We start from the raw sequence: 25333 nt of genomic DNA on the forward strand, positions 1-25333 counted from the left end.
TAGTGGAGCAACTTCCTGGCATGTGAAGCAATCGGCATTTTGTGATTTGTAGTCCCGCCACAGTGGCAGTCTTACTGTATTTTAACTGAAACTTAGTCCTCAAAGCCCCCACATCAGGTGGTTTTCCTTTCCATCAGGGGTATCAGGAGGGCTCCCCACCTACATCAGGTGATTTTTCCCTCCACCAGGGTTATCAGGAGCGCTCTCCACCCCACATCAGGTGGCTTTCGCCTCCATCAGGATGACTCTCAGCCTCATGCTACAGTAATTGCACTATACAGGTCACTGTCTTATCTGTGACTAATGCATAGATGTATATACTCCTGAGTAACCACAGGACATACATACAAACATACATTACATTCCTCAGTGCAGTCCCTATTTTAACAATAGACAACGTTGCAATGTTATGCCTTATCTTGTGTCTCTGGTATACAATGGGAGAGCTGTGTACCTTTGCATGGGGAGAGTTTGGCATCCCAGCAATCGGGATGCTGATACTAGGGGGAGGGTTAGGGCTAGGCTCTAAGCGGAGAGATATAGGTTTAGGGTGTGAGAAGGGGGAGGTTAGGTTCAGGCACTAGAGGGAGAGGTTATGGTTAGGCACCAAAGAAGGAGGGTTAGGGTAGGGAGAAGGGGAGGGTTAGCATACCGACCAACAAAGGTCGGGATGCCGGAGACAGGATTTTGAAAGCTGGGATCCCAACTGCTGATATCCCGTATCCCAACCCCTTTGCATGTGTTCCAGACACATTACTGAAGGGGATCTATACACAACCCTAATGCAAACTCTTCACTTCTCCTTCAGCGCTACTGTGCATGAGTGGTCTGAGTAGAGAGTGTCAGGGAGGGATGCCTGGGATACTTCTCCTGATTCCTTTTTTGCGATTTGTAGACCATATGCAACAGTAGCTAACACCACCTTGAGATAGTACTAGCTACCAGTCTCCGGAATGCAAATACATTCAAGGGATTCTATAAATCTGCAGATATCTTCTGAAAAAGGGTGTTTTGGGAGGATATCCTGATATCCTGATATCCTGCAAATTTACTTTAGTAAATAGGCCTAATAGAAACAGTCACATATTCGGTGGGGGGGGGAGGGCACCAAATGATAACTTGCCTCCGGGCGTCTGGGATGAACTTTCGCCACTGTTTCATACATATTAAATTATTGCTTTTATGCATGTTATTTGTTCATTTCAATACACCTTATACTCTTGCAAGAAAATATTACTACAATATATGTATCATATGCTATCATATGTTATTATTGGTGGCAGTGGGGTCCTGAAAAGTATATTGTAGCGATTAGAAATTGTTTTTCAGAGCTACAGTATTTAACAAAAGACCCTTGTCAGGACAGGTGCTCTATTGTCACACTGACTGGCAAAGTGGATTGGGATACTGCTAAACATGTGCTTAGAGAAGTAAGAACCTGATTTTTATTTTTTATTTCAATTATTTTTAAAAAGTTAAATATTTTTTTATAGTATATGATGTTTTTGAAAGTAAATTTTAGTATTTCACGTCTTTTTATTGGTTCAGATAGTGTGTCATATTTAGATTTTTTTTTATGATACTTTTATTTAAAATCTATAATAAATTGTACTGTCACAAATGACTTTTGTACCTGTCATTCCTGATGGTCGAAATTGTATTATCTATACCAGTGGTTCTCAAACTCGGTTCTCGGGACCCCACACAGGTCACGTTTTCCAGGTCACCCAGCAGATGCAAAAGTGTATTTATTAGTTACTGACATATTTTAAATATCTGCAGGTGAGCTAATTATTTCACTTGTGATTCTGTGAGTATACCTGCAAAACATGCACTGTTTGGGGTCCTGAGGACCGAGTTTGAGAACCTGTGATCTATACTATCTAATAAAATAAATTTTATTGAGATTCACTCTTGATAGATCCCCAATAGGTACATCTCATGATTAGTGATTAAGAGGGTCTATTCCACTTAAGCTCGTATTTCTCCAGAGGAGAGCGCAGGAAGAGGGGTTCCAGTTTCCCGGAAACTTGCTAGGGTGGCCAGCAGCTCCCATTGAGACCACAATGGCAGTGGTATATATAATATGACTTTTCTAGACCTTTGGCCAAATATGCAGTATAATGGATGGAACAGAGCTGCTGCGCGTCAAAGATTAACCTTTTCCTGGCCACTTATGTTGTTTATATGAGTTAAATGCTTCATACAGAAAGTTAGATTTTTATCCCGCTTCCCTACAGCCAATACTATAGACTCTATTGTGTTTATTATTAATACTGTATTACATATACTATCCAGTGTATACGGAGATCTGTGTGTACATATACTGTATGTCCAGGGCTGGTGCTAGGTACTTCCACCAATCCCCCAGTCTCCCAAACATGCTCTAATACTCTGCAAAGTAGGAGAATTGGATTGTAGAATGGTGCACGCATCCGGAAAAAAAATCATTCATCTCAGACGGGTGGGCCGTATGTAACAGCTTATTGTGATCATTGGGCCTGATTCAGAGCCGCTCGTAAGCGGCCGCTCGTTCGCTCCGAGCGATGTTCGCACAACTGCGCATGCATATGGGTTGTAATACGCATATGCATACGCGAACCATTCATTGCGGTCGGAAATTGTGTGCTCGCAAAATAGCGAACGCCTGCTAATTTGAGTGACAGAATGAGGCGTTTGTGGGTGGTAACAGGGGAAGGTGCTTGAAAACGGGGAGTGGTGATCCGAATGCAGGCGTGCCAAAAGGTCAAAACGGGCGTTTTAAGGGTGTGCATAATTAACAAAGCAGCGTCATCGACCACATCACTTGGTTGTTTCTTAGCCTGAACTGTTCGCATGGTTGCGGTAGGACAATCCAACCACAAGCACTGTGAGCAGTTCAGATGCCTTTCGATGTACTCGATCAATCAAATAAATAGCGGAGATGACATATGATGCGAGCGGCCAGGGGGCGTCTTTACAAAATAGCGAGCGCATATTTAGTTCGCTCGCTCAGACATAGAGGCGTCAACAGACCGCAAAGAGCGAGCGCTCAATTTAAATAGCCGGCCCCTTTTTCTGAACGAGCGAGCGCAAATAGCGTCCGGCTCTGAATCAGGCCCATTGGCCCTGTAGTGAGAAGCAGGGGGCAGTATTGAGAAGCAGGGGGCTATGGTGAGATGCAGTGGATTGTGGTGAGATGCAGGGGGCTGTGGCGAGATGCAGGGGATCGTGGTGAGATGCAGGGGATTGTGGTGAGATGCAGGGGATTGTGGTGACATGGCGTAGGTTGTTATAAGATGTAGGGGGCTGTGGTGAGAAGCAGGGGGCTGTGGTGAGATGCAGTGGATTGTGGTGAGATGCAGGGGATTGTGGTGAGATGCAGGGGGCTGTTGTGAGATGCAGGGGGCTGTGGTGAGATGCAGGGGGCTGTGGTGTCATTCAGGGGATTGTGGTGAGATGCAGAGGATTGTGGTGACATGGCTTAGGTTGTTATAAGATGTAGGGGGCTGTGGTGAGAAGCAGGGGGCTGTGTTGAGATTCAGGGGATTGTGGTGAGATGCAGGGGGCTGTGGTGAGATGCAGGGGGCTGTGGTGAGATGCAGTGGATTGTGGTGAGATGCAGGGAGCTGTGGTGAGATGCAGGGGGCTGTGGTGAGATGCAGTGGATTGTGGTTAGAAGCAGGGGGCTGTGGTGAGATGCAGTAGATTGTGGTGAGATGCAGGGGGCTGTGGTGAGATGCAGGGGGCTGTGGTGAGATGCAGTGGATTGTGGTGAGATACAGGGGGCTGTGGTGAGATGCAGTGGATTGTGGTGAGATGCAGGAGGGCTGTGGTGAGATGCAGGGGGCTGTGGTGAGATGCAGTGGATTGTGGTGAGATGCAGGGGGCTGTGGTGAGATGCAGTGGATTGTGGTGAGATGCAGGGGGCTGTGGTGAGATGCAGGGGGCTGTGGTGAGATGCAGGGGATTGTGTTGAGATGCAGGGGGCTGTGGTGAGATGCAGTGGATTGTGGTGAGATGCAGTGGATTGTGGTGAGATGCAGGGGGCTGTGATGAGATGCAGGGGGCTGTGGTGAGATGCAGGGGATTGTGGTGAGATGCAGGGGGCTGTGGTGAGATGCAGGGGATTGTGGTGAGATGCAGGGGGCTGTGGTGAGATGCAGGAGGCTGTGGTGAGATGCAGGGGGCTGTGGTGAGATGCAGGGTATTGTGGTGAGAAGCAGGGGGCTGTGGTGAGAAGCAGGGGGCTGTGGTGAGATGCAGGGGGCTGTGGTGAAATGCAGTGGATTGTGGTGAGATGCAGTGGATTGTGGTAAGATGCAGGGGGCTGTGGTGAGATGCAGGGGATTGTGGTGAGATGCAGGGGGCTGTGGTGAGATGCAGGGGATTGTGGTGAGATGCAGGGGGCTGTGGTGAGATGCAGGGGATTGTGGTGAGATGCAGGGGGCTGTGGTGAGAAGCAGGGGTCTGTGGTGAGATGCAGGGGGCTGTGGTGAAATGCAGTGGATTGTGCTGAGATGCAGTGGATTGTGGTGAGATGCAGGGGGCTGTGGTGAGATGCAGGGGATTGTGGTGAGATGCAGGGGGCTGTGGTGAGATGCAGGGGGCTGTGGTGAGATGCAGGGGGCTGTGGTGAGATGCAGGGGGCTGTGGTGAGATTCAGGGGATTTTGGTGAGATGCAGAGGATTGTGGTGATATGGCGTAGGTTGTTTTAAGGTGTAGGGGGCTGTGGTGAGATGAAATTGCTGCCATGCGAATCCAGGGTGGGTCGCTATTACTTAAATAAATACAATGCTAATGGCATATATCAAGTTTTATTTTACCTCTAAAATCAACAGCCTGGATAACACATTTTCACAATTTAATCTAAGGTGCAAGCAACACACGGTACTTAATAGCTGCAACATTCTATCTCACAAAATACTTTTATGGGGCACATTACATTAGCTAGATTTTTTATCTTCTGTGGAAATGAATTAACTCTAGATACAAAGAAGCCCATGCATGGCTGTGTGTTTCAAACAGAACAAAAATGAGTGGGTGAAGGGGCGCAACGGAGTAGTAATGGGGTGTTCACTCATAGCCTAAGTTGAGCATGGTCATGTCGACGGAATTGCAGGCTATGCAGAGCTGTGTATTTAGCTAAACCTCTAGCACCTAGTATAGGACTGATGCAAGTACACACTGATAATGATCACACCTATAAAATCAAGCATTAGAATAGGGCGGCGGAGCTGTATTTTTGCACACAACCTGTGCATATTTGATAATATCCACATTACATTCCACGCACACAATGTGGTTGTAAGTAAATAGATCTGTACTCTGCGTTGGCAACTTTCCATGTAATACTGGCTTACCAACTCCTGTGGCTTTTAAATAGTAAACTCTTCATGGTAAAATGAAAATGCAACTACTCGAACTAAATGTTATATTTCTGAGACAAGGGCCTGATTCAGAACCGGTCGCTATGAGCGTACGCTCGCATGATGCGTATGCAAATATTTGAAAGTGACGCGGCGGGGAGCGATCGCTGGCCATGGCACCTGTACGAGCGTTCACTTTGTGTATGCCTATCGTACCTGTACGAGCGTTCACTTTGTGTATGCAGACTCCCCTTAGCGTTTGCAGAGATGCCCACTGCCCCATGTCATCTCCTGGAAGATTGTGAAAACATTGGTACATCGACCACTATCGGATGTGAACGCAGTGCTTGTGGTAGCTTTTTTTTACCGCAAGCATTGCGAGGAAAACAGAGAAAAAAAATGGCTGGTGACGTGTACTATGACGCTGCCTGTTAATTATGCACGCCTCTAGAACGGCGTTGAAACACTCGGGCACGCCTGCGTTCGCACCTCCAATCCCCCGTTTTTATTGTACTGCCCCTGTCACCACCCACAAACGGCCTCTCCTGTCTCTCACTCTGCTGGACTGGTTTTGCTGGGCGAGCGAGGGATCTGTGATCGCACTGTGTAGTTTGCACATGCGCACCGCGATGCATACGCATGCGCAGATTAGCAACCATCGGCAATTGCGGACGGACTGCAGATACCATCCGTGTCTGATTCAGGCCCCATGTACAGCATATAGTCATTGCAGTCATTACGGCCCTGGTTCTGAGTCAGATGCAACTCCGTATACTATATGGCTGCAAATAGAAAATTTTAGCAATCTGTGCATTGGCAGAAGTATATCTACAATATTTTTTGCATTTCTCTGGATTTGGACAGATGTTGGGTTGATCTCTCCTTGCATGAAATGGGTGTTTCTAGGTGGCAACGTTGCCGTCGCAGGCAATAGATCCATCTCATGGGAGTGTCATGCATGTATACAGTGAAGCCTGTTTCTGATGGATCTCTTACAACTAGCAAGAGGCAAGTGCAAGTGTCAATACAAATGATGATGGTTGCAAAGAGTAGGGGAGATTTAACAAAGTGAAAAGAGTGGACGAATCGAGAATTTGCCCGAAGCCACCAATCAGCATTGAGATAGCATTTATCAAGTACATTCTATAAAATGATAAGTACGAGCCGATTGGTTGCTATGGGCAACTTCTCACTCTTTAAACTGCTTAATAAATCTCCCCCATACAGCAGTGAGGCCATATGGATACTTGCATTAGCATAAGGTAGTAATTGTGACTATCGTGGCTTCCTGCAATTACAGCCACTTTGCACCCGACTCAGAATAAGACCCCAAATGTGATTTATGTTCTTGCTTACTTGTGCCTCTATTTATTAAGCATTGTAATATGCAGTAACAAATACATTGTTTATTTAATTCCTTAGAAAATACCACTTGTTTATATTGAACAATTCTGTCTTGAACCAATTTCTCTTTTTTTGTCCTCTTTCAAGCTACGCATCACTCACTCTAATAGGCTCTCACATATAATGACTTCAAACCATCTCAAGCTCAGGTTGTTTGACAAGTGGGATTGGTGTAAGATGGGCTGTTAGATAATCATGATGGAAATAAGTTTCAGGGAGTAAAAGCTGCCTTATGAGTATGTTACAGAATATTCTGTCTAACAGTTTTACTCACTTCTAGGGGACATAATTCAATCTCTGAATAGCACATCAAAGCATCATCTTTAACATGATCTCTCTTAGGTTTTTACGAAAGTCAAATGAAAAGTAAGTGACCCATTTATGATACTTTGTATCCTACACTAAGGCTGCTTCGTTTTACACATACTCGAAAAATAGACCATCGTATGGGATTTTGATTATAATGTGTGAAAACAACAGGACATCTTCGTAATAGCTTGTGTTTCAGGGGAAGTGGTGAGACTGAGCTTATGTATAGGCATTTTTTATATCTGTAAAAGTTTAACTTTTTTTTTTATTGCTGAACCATCAGCATTATATTATAGTGTCCTGCTGGGTTAATTCATAGCTTGAAAAAGAGGATCCAATATTAGACCATTTTTGTGCAAGCAAGCGTCAAAGAAACCTTTTATTAACATCTCTTATACAGTACATAAAACATTATATGAATCAGTGGATGAAATTGAAACAAATATCCATAATAATTGTAGGGCAGTGGCGTCCCTGGTTGCTACTGTAGATAGGATGTGGCTCTCCTGAGAGTGCGGTGACTATGGGATTCTTGGAAGAAAATAGAGTATAGCAGAAAGAATATTATTTACACATTTATGTAACGTATGTTTATCATGTCAGACGGCAACCTGTACAGTATATTGAATACAGATCTTTTAAATATGTTTTTTAATTCCTTTACTTTGTAATTTTTTTACAACATCATTTTTAATACTCTTTGACATCCTACAAATCTATGCATCTTTTGTCTTGGCACATTATTGCCACAACCCGGAGGGCTGGTAAGAGATTGGGCAGGTCAATGTATGGGTAACGTGGCTGTTCCACGTCAGGCACCCCATGTAGAACTGTATGCACTTCTGGGCCAAACTAGCCCCCAGGTACTGTACTATGTATCTGCACCTCTCCTCTCTAAACCCCTAACAATAATATCCAACTGCTATTTCAGAGAGGGTGTAACGATGGACTATACGAAGTGGAACATACATGTAATTAGTAGAGATGAGTGGTTCGATTTTGGCTCGGATCTCCACACCAAGTTCAGATCTCTAAATGAGGCAAAACATTATTTTTAACGGACAAAATGTCATCTTTGTATAATTTTCTTCTATATTACCATTAAGAAAAGCAGTTTTGTTGTCATAATTTCTCACTTGCATGTTTCTTAATGCAGTTATGGTGATCAAGGATCTGAAAGTACTCTGTTTAGCAACTGGCATCATAATCTTTACCATATTTTGAGAATACCCCTTTGCCACTAATCTTGCTTTGAATCTATAAACTTTACCTTCAGAGTCACATTTGGTCTTAAAAATCCATTTACATCCAATTGAATGTTATCCTGGAGTTAACTATGTAATGTCCGATGTCTGGAGCTGTTTGAGATTCCATCTATTCATCATCAACTTTAATCCATTTTTCCTTTTCATGGGTAGGCAGTTTTCTGCATCTCTTTCCAGGATTCTGGATCAGGTTGCTGAGCAGTCTGAGTTACAGTTTAACTACTCCAGTTGATTTGTGATTTTTTTCCTCCTGCAAGTGTATATTTACAATGTGTAATAATGCATTTATCACCTTTCAATGTCACAACATGTTCATGTTTGGTAAACTTTTGCACAGAGAGATTGGTGTCAAGATTAGGCATATATACTGTAAGACATTCTTCATAAGTATCTATCTGGTTTATGTTGGAGAGACTGTATAAATATAACCTTCACATAGTCCTTCATATAGTGACCATAGAATGACTAGTAGCTACTCAGTCAATACGCCAAGCATTTATCACTATATCTGTGCATGTATTGAAAGTACATTAGAAGTATTTTACAATTCCTTTATAGCTCTCTTTGCTTTTTGCTTATTTAGCTGATTCATTCTGGCTTTCCAGACTACACAGTCTGCCTTTAAGTGACCAGGTTTCTTGCACACAAAACATTCACATGTTTCTGGTCTCTGATTCCCAGATTTCTGGTCTTTCTCAGTCCATTATTCTGTGACTGGGTCAGGCTTACCCTCTTGTATATGTTTACACATATCTTATCTTCTCTTCTGAGCAGCATCTTTACTTTGAATTCATTGTCTGATAGTTCTGGTTAGACAGATTCATCACTGTGAATTTGGGTGAAATACTGGTACTGTAGCAGCAGCTATTTCCTCTGGGCTCTGTCTTTTCTTCTACTGAGGTTTTAACTTTCCTTTCTATTCTTTCTGCAGTCCTCATCCCATAATCTGTTAGCATATATGCTATATAGTAGCAACTATGATCAAACAGTAACTCTTTATGTACAAACAGGATCAAACACATGCTGCAGACTTTAACATGCTGCTTTCAACATGGAGGAGAAGAAAGAAGGAACCTAGAGATGGTCATCAATGGTTAACCACCAATGGTCAACAGTTTTGCCCACAATGGTGGAGATCCAATGGTTCTCCATCGATGGCACAGAGCCCTGCAATGTTATCTTTCTTCTTGGTGCCAGGACATGGAGCCTAGCTCTGACCCCTGACACAACCTGAAAAGCCACACCCCCACCTCTGATTTGGCCAGTGCTTAATAGAACAGGGATGACAATTAAACCATTGTTAGTTATTCCACTGATGGCCATCCCTAGGAACACCTTCTTCTATATCAGAGTCCAGATAACAAGCCCCTAGCTGCATTCATTTTATCTAACTTTATCAACAGCTGAACACTAATGACGCATGTACGATGACCACAATTGAGAACAGTGGTTGCAATATCAAAATGAAACATGTCTAACACTTTCAAATATGAGTGTTTTCAATTATAATAGAAATATATGAATTAATTTAACCTAATTTAATTTGATTTATTTAATTAAATTGTTTTTAGGGATATTTTTTCAATATTCTAAACTGGGTTGTCTGGAATCTTCACATTAGCTACATTGATTAAAGTCATTTGTAAGGCGAGTAGATAGAAATTTCAGGACTAAGCAGTTTGCAATTTGAATCATAGATAATTCTTTAACTTATGGCCCTGTGTTTGTTTAGATTGTATTATAGGTATAGTCACAATATACAACAAATATTAAAAAAGAATAGAAAGAGCCCAAGAACAAGAGATGTCACAGAGGTTGGCAACTATGCTGCTCAGAGATGTCAATGTACAGGACAAACTACATCACCTTTACAGCGTAATAACAAAGCTGCCATTGCTGAAAAGACATGGGGCTTGATTCAGAGGTGGACGGAGTTTCAGCAGCAGCTGCGACTGCAACCACTGCAACTGGCTGCGGCTCTAATCCACCATTGTGCGCAAAAAGTCCGTGCAATTCTGATCTGCATCCCTGGGCGGTGACCATCAAGATGAAAGTGCACATTCGGTGTTTGTGCCCCAAATGGTTTAATTCCGTCCACCTCTGAATCAGGCCCATGATAATGTAGCCTAGCAAAGCATTGTTATATAGGTTATAAAGCCTGATGGAGAAACATATATAAGTAGCTAACAACAGCAACAAACAGCAAGATAAACAGATTAGCTATTTTCGTTTAATGACATTACATTACTGAGGGGTCTATTTACTAAACAGTGTTAGGAGACAAAGTGAAATGAGCTAAGGTACCAGCCAATCAGCTCCTAACTGCCAAGTCACAGGCTGTGTTTGAAAATTGACAGTTGGGAACTGATTAACTGGTACCTTATCTCCTTTCACTTTGTCTCCTAACACTGCTTAGTAAATAGACCCCTAAGACTGGGTAATACCAGGAAACCATGACAGATGCTCCGTACTCGTGGAGTATTTAGGAACAATGCTATTAAAAATGGATTCAATGAATAGCAGCTTTACCCTTAGTCTGTTATCTTTGCTTTCCCTTACCAAGGTTTCTTCAGATTGGCAAGTCGTAAAGGATTCTCAATCCCCTTGCCAGATGTTTTACAGAAATAAAGTGCAGTTTTCCTTGCATATTATAATTTCAATAGCATCTGAAATAAATTTTTTCTTAAATTACAAAAAGAGAGGTGTCCAAGTGTAATTGAACGCAATGAATGTTATATTGAGTATTGTATGTAATTACATAGTCAGTACATTCATTAAAAAATACGTTATTTGCAAAACCTTTTCTTGTATTTCATTCATGCACGAAAATTACCATAATTATTAAACAGACATTCTAAACATCAGTGGCGTGTGTTTGTGTGTGTATTTTGCATCTTTTATGTTGCTATCTATTTTTAAACAGTACTAGTAAAATAATTCTTTTACGACACTGTATGCAAAATCTTTCCATAAACCTGTTCATTTTATGATGTCAATTAAATTTTTCTTGCATGTTGCAATAAATGTATTTTAACATCACAGCTTGATTCTTTTGCATTTACTGCTGTTGTTTTAGGATCAGAATTTGTAAAAACATATGTTATATGCTAGTAGATTGATAGTACGTATAAACTGAGATTTTACACATAGGTTGTGCAGCAAGGGCAGGCTGTAAAGAGAGGGAGGGGGATCCGCAACCCCGAAATACAATCCTGACACAATCACTTGTTTTTCTTGCAAATACTGTGGATGACCTGCACAAAATAATGAGAATCAAATGGTACTAATAATCCTTAAATTAACATTGTATGTCCATTAGTGACATAAATGTGAAGAGCTATAAATCCTTCTCTAATGGGTGATGTCATTTGTGTCAATACATCTAAGGCTTTCTTACAGATGTACACATAATTATCCACAGCATGCAAAAACAACATCTAGATGCATGGTACTTATTTAATTCACGTAAAAGTCCAGGAAATATTGGGTATATAGTAGGGGTGTGCACCGGCCACTTTTCGTGTTTTGTGTTTTGGTTTTGGATCTGGATCTTTCTTCGTGTTTTGGATCTGGATTGGTTTTGCCAAAACCACCCTTCCGTGTTTTGGGTTCTGGGTTTTGTGTTTTGGATCTGTAATTTTTTTTAAAAAAGCATAAAAACAGCTAAAATCACAGAATTTGTAGGTTTTTCTGCTCCTATGCTATTATTAACCTCAATAACCTTAATTTCCACTCATTTTCAGTCTATTCTGAACACCTCACACCTCACAATAGTGTTTTTATGTCCAAAACGTTGCACCGAGGTAGCTGGATGACTATGCTAAGCGACACGAGTGGGCGGCACAAACACGTGACCCATCTAGGCGTGAAACTGCAGTGGCAGACAGGATGGCAGTTTGAAAAACTAGGCCCCAAACTGTACATAATGCAAAGAAAAAAAAGAGGTGCAAGATGGAATTGTCCTTGGGCCCTCCCACCCACCCTTATGTTGTATAAACAGGACATGCACACTTTAACAAACCAATCATTTCAGCGCCAGGGTCTGCCACACAACTGTGGCTGAAATGATTGGTTCGTTTGGGCCCCCACAAAACAAGCTGGCAATTAATGTGTCCCTGCACAAACTGGCTCTATGGAGGCAAGATGTCATCCTCATCCTCCTCATCCACCGATTCCTCACCCTCTTCAGTGTGTACATCCTCATCCTCACAAAGTATTAACTCGTCCCCACTTGAATCCACCACCACAGGTCCCTCTGTACCTTCTGGAGGCTGGTCTCCCTGGAAGAGCTGATAATTCATTTTGATGAACATCATCTTCTCCACATTCTGTGGAAGCAACCTCCTACGCCTTTCGCTGACAAGGTTCCCGGCTGCACTAAACACTCTTTCGGAGTACACACTGGAGGGGGGGCAACTCAGGTAAAATAGAGCCAGTTTGTACAGGGGCCTCCAAATTGCCTCTTTTTCCTGCCAGTACAGGTATGGACTGTCTGCCATGCCTACTTGGATGCTGTCACCGATGTAATCCTCCACCATTCTGTCAATGGTGACAGTATCATATGCAGTGACAGTAGACATGTCAGAAATTGTTGCCAGGTCCTTCAGTCCGGACCAGATGTCCAAACTTGGTCCTGCCTGCCCTGCATCACCGCCAGCGGGTTGCTTAGGATACCTAAGTTTTTTCCTGGCAGCCCCAGTTGCAGGAGAAAATGAAGAAGGAGCCGTTGACGTGTCACGTTCCGCTTCAGCTGACAGTGTGTTCACCAGCAGGTCTTTGCACCTCTGCAGGCTTGTGTCGGCCGGAAAGAGAGACACCACATAGGCTTTAAACCTAGGATCGAGCACGGTGGCCAAAACGTAGTGGTCTGATTTCAACAGATTGACCACCCTGGAATCCTGGCAAAGCGAATGAAGGGCTTCATCCACAAGTCCCACATGCCGAGCGGAATCGCTCCGTCTTAGCTCCTCCTTCACTTTCTCCAGCTGCTTCTGCAAAAGCCTGATGAGGGGAATGACCTGACTCAAGCTGGCAGTGTCTGAACTGACTTCACGTGTGGCAAGTTCGAAGGGCTGGAGAACCTTGCACAACACGGAAATCATTCTCCACTGCGCTTGAGTCAGGTGCATACCCCCTCCTTTGCCTATGTCATAGGTGGATGTATAGGCTTGTATGGCCTTTTGCTGCTCCTCCATCCTCTGAAGCATATAGAGGGTTGAGTTCCACCGCGTCACAACCTCTTGCTTCAGGTGATGGCGGGGCAGGTTCAAGAGTGTTTGCTGGCGGTCCAGTCTTCGGCACGCAGTCGCTGAATGGCGAAAGTGGCCAGAAATTTTTCGGGCCACCCAAAGCGTCTCCTGCACGCCCCTGTCGCTTTTCAGAAAATTCTGCACCACCAAGTTTATTGTGTGAGCAAAACATGGGACGTGCTGGAATTTGCCCAGATGTAATGCCCGCACAATATTGGTGGCGTTGTCAGATATCACAAATCCCCAGGAGAGTCCAAGTGGGGTAAGCCACTGGGCGATGATTTCCCTCAGTTTCTCTAAGAGGTTGTCAGCGGTGTGCCTCTTACTGAAACCGGTGATACACAGCGTAGCCTGCCTTGTAACGAGCTGGCATTTCTGAGATGCTGCTACTGGTGACGCTGCTGCTGTTGCTGCGTAAGGTGATACATCTACCCAGTGGGCTGTCACAGTCATATAGTCCTTAGTCTGCCCTGTTCCACTTGTCCACATGTCCGTGGTTAAGTGGACATTGTGTACAACGGCATTTTTCAGGACACTGAGGACACTTTTTCTGACGTTTCTGTACAGTCTCGGTATCGCCTGCCTAGTGAAGTGGAATCTAGACGGGATTTGGAACCGGGGACACACTACCTCCATCAATTGTCTAAATCCCACTGCACTAATGGCGGATACCGGACGCACGTCTAACACCAACATAGCAGTCAAGGCCTCAGTTATACGTTTTGCTTCAGGATGACTGCTGTCGTACTTCATCCTCCTCGCTAAGGACTGTTGGAGGGTCAATTGTTTAGTAAAAGTAGTGGTGTTCCTACTTCCTCTCTGGGATGATGAACGACTCCCAGCAGCAGCAACAGCAGCAGCGGCAGCAGTAGGCGTAGCAATGCAGGATCCTCCAGAGGAATCCCGGATAGGAGAGTCAGTCATGCCAGTGACATGGCCTGCAGGACTACTTCCGATCCTGACTAAGGAGGAAATTGACGAGGAGGGAGTTGACGGTGTGGTTTGCAGGCGCTTGGATACAACAGGACAACGGGATTTAGGTGTCCCTGGACTGCTTACGGTCTTAGCCAAAGTTTCTGAACTTGACAGTAACTTTTTATGAACGCGCTGCAGGTGCCGTATAAGGGAGGATGTTCCTAGGTGGTTGACGTCCCTACCCCTACTTATTTCACCTTTACATATGGTACATATGGCAAGACAGTTGTTGTCCGGATTTGGATAGAAATATTGCCAGACCAAAGAGGTGGAATGTTTGGTCTTCTGCCCAGGCATGACCGTGATGGGCTTTTTCATCCCACGGACAACAACTGTCTCCCCCGGAGCCTGATTTAAACAAACCACATCACCATCAGAATCCTCCTCGCCAACTTCCTCCTCAGCGCCAGCTACACCAGTATCCTCATCCTGTTGTACTTCAACAGTGACATCTTCAATTTGCATATCAGCAAGTGGACTGTGGGTGCTCCTTTCAGCACTTGCAGGGGGCGTGCAAATGGTGGAAAGAGCCACCTCTTCCCGTCCAGTGCTGGGAAGGTCAGGCATCGCAACCACCACCACACTTGGACTCTCCTTGGGGATTTGTGATATCTTCTTAGAAAGCACAGTTCTTCGCTGTGCTTTTGCCAGCTTAACTCTTTTGATTTTTTTAGTGGGAGGAGGGCTTCCATCGTCATGTGAAGCTGAACCACTAGTCATGAACATACTAGGGATCGACCTTAGCCGTTCCTTGCCACTCCGTGTCGTAAATGGCATATTGGCAAGTTTACGTTTCTCTTCAGCTGATTTAAATGTCTTTTTCAAGGTCATTTTCCTGAACTTTGCCATTTGGGATTGTATGTGCCCTCTACTATGACATTGGGCATCGGCCTTGGCAGACGACGTTGATGGCATGTTATCGTCTATGTCATGACTAGTGGCAGCAGCTTCAGCACTAGGAGGAAGTGGTTCTTGATCTTTCTCTATTTTATTTTTATCTGAGAAAGTTTGGTCCTCCATTTATGTTATATCGATTTGATATATACGTGCGGCTAAACACAGAAAATAATTTTTTTTTTGGTTTGGACTGGAGTGTACTTTGTGGGTTACAGCACCCTTTAACGGTCAAGCCAGCCGGCCCTTTACTTATGACACAGGCGCACGCTTGGCACTACTTTGTTGATGCACGTGCGGCTACTGCGCACACAATTCACAAACACAGAAAATAATTTTTTTTTTTGGTTTGGACTGGAGTGTACTTTCGGGGGTTACAGCACCCTTAACGGTCAAGCCAGCCGGCCCTTTACTTATGACACAGGCGCACGCTTGGCACTACTTTGTTGATGCACGTGCGGCTACTGCGCACACAATTCACAAACACAGAAAATAATTTTTTTTTGGTTTGGACTGGAGTGTACTTTCGGGGGTTACAGCACCCTTTAACGGTCAAGCCAGCCGGCCCTTTACTTATGACACAGGCGCACGCTTGGCACTACTTTGTTGATGCACGTGCGGCTACTGCGCACACAATTCACAAACACAGAAAATAATTTTTTTTTTGGTTTGGACTGGAGTGTACTTTGGGGGTTACAGCACCCTTTAACGGTCAAGCCAGCCGGCCCTTTACTTATGACACAGGCGCACGCTTGGCACTACTTTGTTGATGCACGTGCGGCTACTGCGCACACAATTCACAAACACAGAAAATAATTTTTTTTTTGGTTTGGACTGGAGTGTACTTTCGGGGGTTACAGCACCCTTAACGGTCAAGCCAGCCGGCCCTTTACTTATGACACAGGTGCACGCTTGGCACTACTTTGTTGATGCACGTGCGGCTACTGCGCACACAATTCACAAACACAGAAAATAATTTTTTTTTTGGTTTGGACTGGAGTGTACTTTCGGGGGTTACAGCACCCTTAACGGTCAAGCCAGCCGGCCCTTTACTTATGACACAGGCGCACGCTTGGCACTACTTTGTTGATGCACGTGCGGCTACTGCGCACACAATTCACAAACACAGAAAATAATTTTTTTTTGGTTTGGACTGGAGTGTACTTTCGGGGGTTACAGCACCCTTTAACGGTCAAGCCAGCCGGCCCTTTACTTATGACACAGGCGCACGCTTGGCACTACTTTGTTGATGCACGTGCGGCTACTGCGCACACAATTCACAAACACAGAAAATAATTTTTTTTTTGGTTTGGACTGGAGTGTACTTTCGGGGGTTACAGCACCCATAACGGTCAAGCCAGCCGGCCCTTTACTTATGACACAGGTGCACGCTTGGCACTACTTTGTTGATGCACGTGCGGCTACTGCGCACACAATTCACAAACACAGAAAATAATTTTTTTTTGGTTTGTACTGGAGTGTACTTTCGGGGGTTACAGCACCCTTTAACGGTCAAGCCAGCCGGCCCTTTACTTATGACACAGGCGCACGCTTGGCACTACTTTGTTGATGCACGTGCGGCTACTGCGCACACAATTCACAAACACAGAAAATAATTTTTTTTTTGGTTTGGACTGGAGTGTACTTTCGGGGGTTACAGCACCCTTAACGGTCAAGCCAGCCGGCCCTTTACTTATGACACAGGCGCACGCTTGGCACTACTTTGTTGATGCACGTGCGGCTACTGCGCACACAATTCACAAACACAGAAAATAATTTTTTTTTGGTTTGGACTGGAGTGTACTTTCGGGGGTTACAGCACCCTTTAACGGTCAAGCCAGCCGGCCCTTTACTTATGACACAGGCGCACGCTTGGCACTACTTTGTTGATGCACGTGCGGCTACTGCGCACACAATTCACAAACACAGAAAATATATTATTTTTTTAGCACTTGGGGGGAGCACCCCTGATGGACAGAGCACCCCCTGGACAACACTACAGCACTCCTTTAGGACTGGGACACTGCACAGGACTTTGGAGTGGACACAGCCCCTATGGAGAACTGACTGCACAACACAGTCCAGCCAGCCCCTATGGACTTTGAAGTAGTGGACACAGCCCCTATTAACAACAGCAGCACAGCACAACACAGCCAGCCCCTATGGACTTTGAAGTAGTGGACAACAGCAGCACTACACTACACTACACTACACTACACTACACTACACAGCCCTAACTCCCACCCTCCCTCTTCACTGTCCACAGCCGAGTGAGAAAATGGCGCCGACGCGGGTACCTTATATAGGATCCAAAACCCGCGAGACTCGGAAGGCGGGATGATGACGTTTTGCCTCGATTTCAGATCCGAGTCAGGCGGGAAAAGTCGAGCCTGACTCGGATCGGACTCGGATCGGGGGGGCTCGGGGGGGTTCGGATTTCAGAAATCCGAACCCGCTCACCCCTAGTATATAGTTATAGCATTGTAGTCAATCAGGATGAGCTGTATGTGAGGATTTCATTTGTCTTGCCAGTTAGCTAAAAACAAATACGATGACAGTACAAGCCTCCCCGGAATGCTACACTTATGTATATTAGTATAATTTCCCTGCATTGGTTATAAAGCACAGTGATCCCTATGGCTACATGTATTTTCTGAAAAGTATCAGTGTATTTTTATGAACAAATAGATCATACAAACTGCTTTGGGGCTTTGTTACACTTGGATGTAAGTATATTTATGACACACTTCTCAGATGTAGCAGTACACGCCCACTTTACCGCCGCGCTCATAGGTGTTGCTTTCACAATCTCCCTGAAATGCTTTTTCAAAAGTAGTCAAGTGTGACTCAAATTATACATTACCACTCTATTAGAGGGTCAGTTACCTGTTGGAGCTGAACCACTGATAAACATGGGTGCTTCGTTTGCTTCTATAGAATCTACAAGATTTGTCTAATGGTTATCTAAGTATCTGTGGTGGCTGGCAACACTCTTTAAAAATGGGCCCATATCACTGAATCCCCCCCCCCCCGATGGGCCCTGGGGGTGCATATCAGTCCCAGGACAGATTATCACACATTATTATATAGCTATTACATCACAGACCGTAAAGTCAAATATAACTATAAACTAGAGGAGGCATACAGGTTGACTGCGTGCACACGTGGTAATCAGTGACATTTGCATGCACCTTAGTTACATCTGAAATGCACCTGCATAGTTTCTGCAACAACATCAGCCAGTGACTGACCTTGTACCTCAGGCAATCCATGCACACTGTGTGTTTGGTCATTAATGAGGAACATTTATTTGTTCAAATGCTTATTGTGATGACAACAGTACTGTATGTGTTTTGTAGCTCCCTGTGTCTTGTTTTGCTGAGTTGCTGATAAAGTAAAAAAAATAAAAGACATAGGAAAAAAATAGATACTGACCATTAAAATTAGACGTGAGTAAAAAGCAACTGTTAATTTTGCTCTTTTATAAAAAAGTCTTTATTATAATGTGCCTGGACATAACAGTTAATGTCAGAACCAGAACAAAATGGATTTTAACAGCAACTCAGTGAAAGTCATAGTGGTCAATCTAACAAAACGAAACAACTAGTCAAAGAGGTATAAAATGAGATGTACAGATATTTCCTCATGCACCTCGCCTCAATAAGCCATAAAGCGTGAGACGCCTGGCGTGAGTAAGCCGTGCTGAGTGGTGTAGTGCAGTGACTTTTTCTTTAAATGTTCTTTGTTTGCAACGTACTGTAGATGCAACAAATCAACACTCAATCTGTACCAGAGATGCAGGTCTGCGACTTTAACTGCACAGGAATTAGTTTTAAATTTGTACAAAGTCGCAGATTAAGCACAATGGAACTTCATGTGAGAATAAGCTGCGGCTGCTGTATTGTAGCACTTCGTATACAGATTCAGACACATTCTCACACAGATGTTCAAATGTCACACATTAATCAGTGAGTCTTGTGAAGCAGTTTTGTTGCATCTGATTGTGACTAAGATGCACAATTAAAAAAAGACCAGTCACATGGAACATTACACGCCAAATCGGGCTGTTTGGCGCGACTGCAGCGATAGTGTATGAGGACACATCTGCATCAAGCCGCAGAGATATATAAAGTAGGGATGTGCAGGCTCGGATAGGTTCGAGTTTGCACGTGGAGTTCGGATTTTTCCCTCCAAAAAAACGGAACTCAGAACGAGGCAAAACGTCATCTTACATGGACGAACATCATCATTCCTGGACAAAAGACCAGGAATGATGATGTTCGTCCATGTAAGATGACGTTTTGCCTCGTTCTGAGTTCCGTTTTTTTGGAGGGAAAAATCCGAACTCCACGTGCAAACTCGAACCTATCCGGCCTGCACATCCCTAATATAAAGTGGAGTAGTTGTCCATAGCAACCAACCAGCTTCTAACTGTCATTTCATAGGCTGTGCTAGATAAAAGATGCTAGATGCTGTTTGGTTGCTATGGGCAACTCATGCACTTTATCTCTCTCCAAGGTTTGACAAATTTCCCTCTTAGGGCCTGATACTGAGTTAGATACAGCTAGGGCCGTCCTAACCGCTTTTTCCGTAGTCGCATGTGTGACTTTATGTTATTTCAAAGGCCTTCAATTGTGTACTTCTGTGCGTCTGAATGTGCAAGGACTGAGATGCCCACTGTCAGCGTCCATAGATTTGCACCAGCTCTATGCTAGTTGCAGTTTCTCCGTCTGAGGCCACCATTTATCAACGAAGGTAAACACCAGCAGAATCACTGTGATACAAACAAAAAATCCACTGGTATTTACCTATACTTACCCCTCCGACGAGGTCCAGCGAAGTCCTCTTCGTCTGCAAGGTCCTCCTCTGGGCTGCTGGTAGCCCAATGCTGCCATCGACGGGGTCGATTTGCCGTTCCGATCCGTCGGAATCGGGAAAATCATTCAAAATATTGCTAAGTGTGTACCAAGCTTTAGTGTGAACTTATTGCTTATAAACAGAGGTACTTGGAAACAGACACAATAGGCCAGGCCTATCGCACTTCCAGATGAACAGATAGAAGAAGATCAAAACAGCTCAAAGTTCCATCTCCCTAAAGATTTAGGGAGAAATTAGCTTTCCCCGCTCCATAGATAGACCATCTATGGAGCAGGGAAAAGCTAATTTCTCCATTAAAAATGCCAGAGAAAAGCCTTGTCTACATGTCTTTTGAATTATCAAGATAATACAGGAGAAATCACAAATATTTTTGGAGGTTACCCATTTTGTGCTACTCACTGTCGTCCCCATAGAACTGCATGGTGCTGACCTCAGAGGGAGTAGATTAAGGCCACACTAATTTCTAAGTCTCCACTGCAATCACCAAAAAGATACCAGTAAATAATGTTCTATAGCATTGAAAGTACCCTGTTATCAGTGAAGACTGTCAAAAAGCAGGGCAATGCTATGACATTAAAGAATGACAGCTATATCATACCAAAAGGGATACACTGCTGATGAATTGTACCAGCCACAGTGCATAGAAGTTGTCCACACCACAAAGCAGGGCTGACAAATTAATTTCATACACTGATGGTTCATACATATGAATCCTGTAGAAATAAGGGAGATATCACTTTCACACAGAGAAGCAAATTACTTGGTCAAGCATTTGGACTTGGTAATTTGTTGATCGACACGGGTTCTTTTTTGTGTGAAAGGGTCAATCAGGGGCAAAAATTCCAACCCGGGTTGACCCCCTTCATGAAGAAGAAATACCCGGGTTGATCCACAAATTATCGGGTTGAAATGCTTGAACCGGCACTTTACTTTTCAGTTTGAAGGAGAGTACAGGCTGTCTATAAATGCCAGGTAAAAGCCAGGTTTTTGAGTTTTTCCTTTGTGAAAGTGGTATAAAGAACATCTCTTGCTAACAGTATGATGAGTCATCAGTGCAGCCATAGGATTAAAAGCACTTGCCACTTTAAAGGAAAAATTACATGGTTTATTTATTTCCTAAAACCAATAGTAGTTTAAGCTGATCTGTGCCTGGACTTGATAAACACCAATGTTTGTGGACAAAGAAGCTTTGAAACTGCAGCATGGAAGAAGCATATACTCACAACGATCAGTCAAGATACACAGCAAGGATGAAGTACTGGAGAAACTGTGGAAGTACTATGGAAAGAGTGTCTTGCTATAGTAATCAACAATTTTGACAGTATACTGAAGATACTAGGTCAGATAATGGGACCAAATAAATCACAAACGGTGAAACACAAGCCATCTTGTAAAAGAACAGAGTTGTGTTCTAGACTATAATACCAGAAAACCCAATACCTTGCTATGTCAGAGAGAAAGATCTATCCTCTCAGTGAAAGCAGTGACGTATGCTCTTTGATGTAATTTTGCCAGGCATATTGTTCAAAGCAAAACATGACAGCTTGTTATCTCAAAGATCATTTACCAAGTAATTTCATTAAAGAGAAAGAGTATATGAACAATAGGAAAGGATAGAAACCTGGACAGCAGCATTTTATAATATTTTGAAGCGACCCTCGTATACAGGTGTAAAACAAAAGCGTATCAATCAAATAAACTCGTGAAGAGGAAGACATTCTGGAAGGTTGCAGCCAGAGCCAAAGAGGATACAGAATTATAGCGGTGATTGACAAATATTATTACATTTTCCAAGTAGTTCAACCTGAGAAACAAACTCATGAAAACTGAGCAAAGTAAGCTTGAAATTGAATTGGGTAATTCAGCTAAGATACACAATGAAATAAGAACAGTCCAACCAAGTATCTGTCCTACAAGGATCAAACAGCACAACAACCTGAGTCAGAGTTATGGAAGAAGATGACGAAGCAACTACCAAGACCCAAGCTTGATGAATGCAGAACAAAGAAGGAACTCGCAAGATACAACTGATTGTTCAGTAGAGATGTTAAAATAGTTTCATTATATACTTATTTCTACAACTACTGTGCTGTATGTGTTGTGCAGTTTAGTATGGCTCCCTGTCTCTGGGTGGAATTATGCAGTTGATATAGTTACAATAACATATTCTTGCTGACTTCCCAACAAGGGTTTTCTGGAGGGTCCAAGAAGAGGTAGCTAGGTGGCATGGGGTCAGCAGATGGCAGTGGCAAAATCCAAGATATTTGCCTGCTCTTCCTACAGTCCGAGAGACGCACCCGGGACAGTACACAAGTGTGCAATAACAGTATAGCAAACTAGAAACTGACAGTTGACTAAATTGTTATTGCTGCAGCTTAAGAAGCAGTTTGTAAGTCTTTGACCTGGGCCTGGCAGAGAAGTTCTGACGGCCAGGCTGAGTAAGCTTCGGCTAATGCAGCCTGGCTGACGGCATTGACCATTGTGACCAATGGTCGCGATAGTGATCCAAAGCAGCATCTACGGCTGCTGCACTTGGATCACAGATGCCAGCTGGAGGTATCTATTACCTATACATATCTCCTGCTGCATTTGCATTTTAGTTGAACTGTATTGCACAGTCGCTTCCTTGCGGATGTGCAAAACCATCCACATCTGAATCAGGCCCAATGTATCTTCTAAAAACAGGATGTGTGGCAACCTGATTCTGAAACCAGTCAATCTCCCCAGCCCAGCCATAAGTTTGACAGCTACTTTTAAAGGTAAGTTGACTACTTCCCATCTAACTGATGATTTACCTGAACCCTCTACATGCTGCCACCTCTAAACCCTGCGTTGATGACTGTGTACACACACATACGTGGTAATGTCCTACAATCATGTTTCACAGGACCACACAGAGTGAAGTGTGGTTAAATTAATTGTATCATGGAAAAATCGCATATTATATGAGTGAAAGGATAGAATTTTAACACCATTTCAGATGTATGCAATGTATATCACTTTCTCCTGCTTTTCAGTTAACCATACAAATAAACTTATCTAAAATAATGACACACAGGCAAATGTTGGTGGGAGAAAAGGGTCAGCTTTATTTCAAATTTTAAGTTAATGTAATTAAAGGAAGTATCGTGGAGAAGAAAGAACAGTCCTACTCACATTATCATCATCTGCCATATAACACCCCAGGCCTAGATGGGAGGCCTTCTATCAATCCATCATACTCCAGTCAAGGTATCCAGCTCCCCTCCCAATGACACCAACCGATAAAGCCCATCTGGACCAGTGGTGCTGCTGACCCCAGTAGGGTAAAAATCAGCCTAACCCATGTATTGGCAGGGAGAGCATCTCAAGAACTATAGCAAGATGGTCACTGCAACCGTCATTTCCTGCAACTCACAAGCCAACAAAAAAGAAATATGGAGTTAGGGCAGTATGTCCAACAGTCAAGAAGAACTGGAATATTCTATAAAAGATACACCTAACCTAATACCTTTTCTACACTCAACCAATGAAATCTGACTACAATAAATCCAATTAAGTTGAGTCCTAAGTATGAGTCCTAACCATACTGTGACACTCTAGTGTGGTGGGTGCTGTCTGAGAAATACCTGTTATACTCTGGACTTTCTACACTCACAGCAGAGAGACAGAGGGTTCCCAATCCCAACAAGGTAAAGGGACACAAGAAATAATGCAGCGCTTTTTATTGTACAGGGATGCTTCACACTTGCAGAATTCCTTTGAACAAAGATTAGTAAGCAAATACAGAATTCAACTGATAAGCGATTTAGTATTATTATTACATCTATCATAGTAGAAATACTTGAAATTGAACTTGATATATTAGCACTATCCTAAACTAAACATTAGTCTACCGGAGTTACTTATTCAACTAAATTTAACCAATAACTTCAACTGCTAGCCATAAATACCCTAAATAACCATCTTCTCACAGTCAATACCCTGGTTCTTCCTTGGCCAATCTTTCATTGGTGCACATAGGAGATTGCTTATTCCTAGCAGTAGGATCCTGACCTTTACTGTAGGAATCTATTAACATGTGAATCCTCCATTAATACAGTGTATCACAGTATCTGCAGTCTGAGCTGAGTAAAAGCTGAACAGTGTTACTTTCCTGAGTTGTATCTGTGGAGCTAGGTAGTCTCAATCACCCCTCAATGAAGGCTGTGAGGGTAGTAGTATATTGGACAAGTGGTTAATAAAGAGGAGGTTTCCTGTACCTCTTCTGCCGATCAGCTCCCAGGAAGCTCCTGATCTGCGTCAGTTGCTGAAGCCATTACTCTGCACAGTTCTTCTGTCTGTCAGTCACTGCTGCCGAGTCTCTCTCTGCTCCGATTTAAGGGGCAGGTTGCAGGTGTCACTGCTGCTGAGGCCGCCTTAGTCTCTGTCCTGTTCAGTATGGAGACCTCGCCTCCAGTCTGCCTCCCTTCCTTGCAGCACTAGGCAGAAGGCTGGTCTTTGACAGACTTGACTCGACAGCTGAACAACAGCGCAGCTCCGATCCTCTCCAGACTCTCCCAACCAACGTCCAATGGCCGGTGAGTCCTCTTTTTAACCCCTCCTGTTGAGTGCCCGGATGTTCAACTGCTGCAAGTCCCTGCTAACTGATGCGCAGGCTCCAGTCTCTCCAACAGCGCACCAGCTCCTGAAGCCAGCTACAGTTACCCCCACTGGCATCAAAGTACTGTATTGAAGTTTATTAAAAAACATACACAGGGGCTGTCTGAGAAGGGGGGTACCTTTATGGGGCATCACAATACAACTGTCTAATGGGTTTAAACATCCTCCAGATATATTAAATAAATGCCTTCCATCACATTCTCCCAGCATGCCTGTGTGGCATTTGAAATTTGTGGAGCTCTCCAGTGGGGATATTTAGTAAATGAAATAAAAGTGCTAATATACCATAAAATACCATGAAACCACATTAATGGAAAGCTATCTGACCAATCAGAAGATTCAAAACATTTATTATGTGTGCAATAATTT

The 25333-nt window shown here is 43.6% G+C and overlaps 1 protein-coding gene across 1 annotated transcript in view; it reads left to right on the forward strand.

Annotated features, from left to right (window-relative positions):
- CSMD2 (CUB and Sushi multiple domains 2) overlaps positions 1–25333 on the forward strand; it is a 1115355-nt gene that overhangs the window by 79482 nt on the left and 1010540 nt on the right. The window lies entirely within an intron of this gene.

Source organism: Taudactylus pleione, unplaced genomic scaffold (assembly GCF_031769625.1).
Source record: "Taudactylus pleione unplaced genomic scaffold, aTauple2 ptg000007l, whole genome shotgun sequence".
Classification (NCBI taxonomy): Eukaryota; Metazoa; Chordata; class Amphibia; order Anura; family Myobatrachidae; genus Taudactylus; species Taudactylus pleione.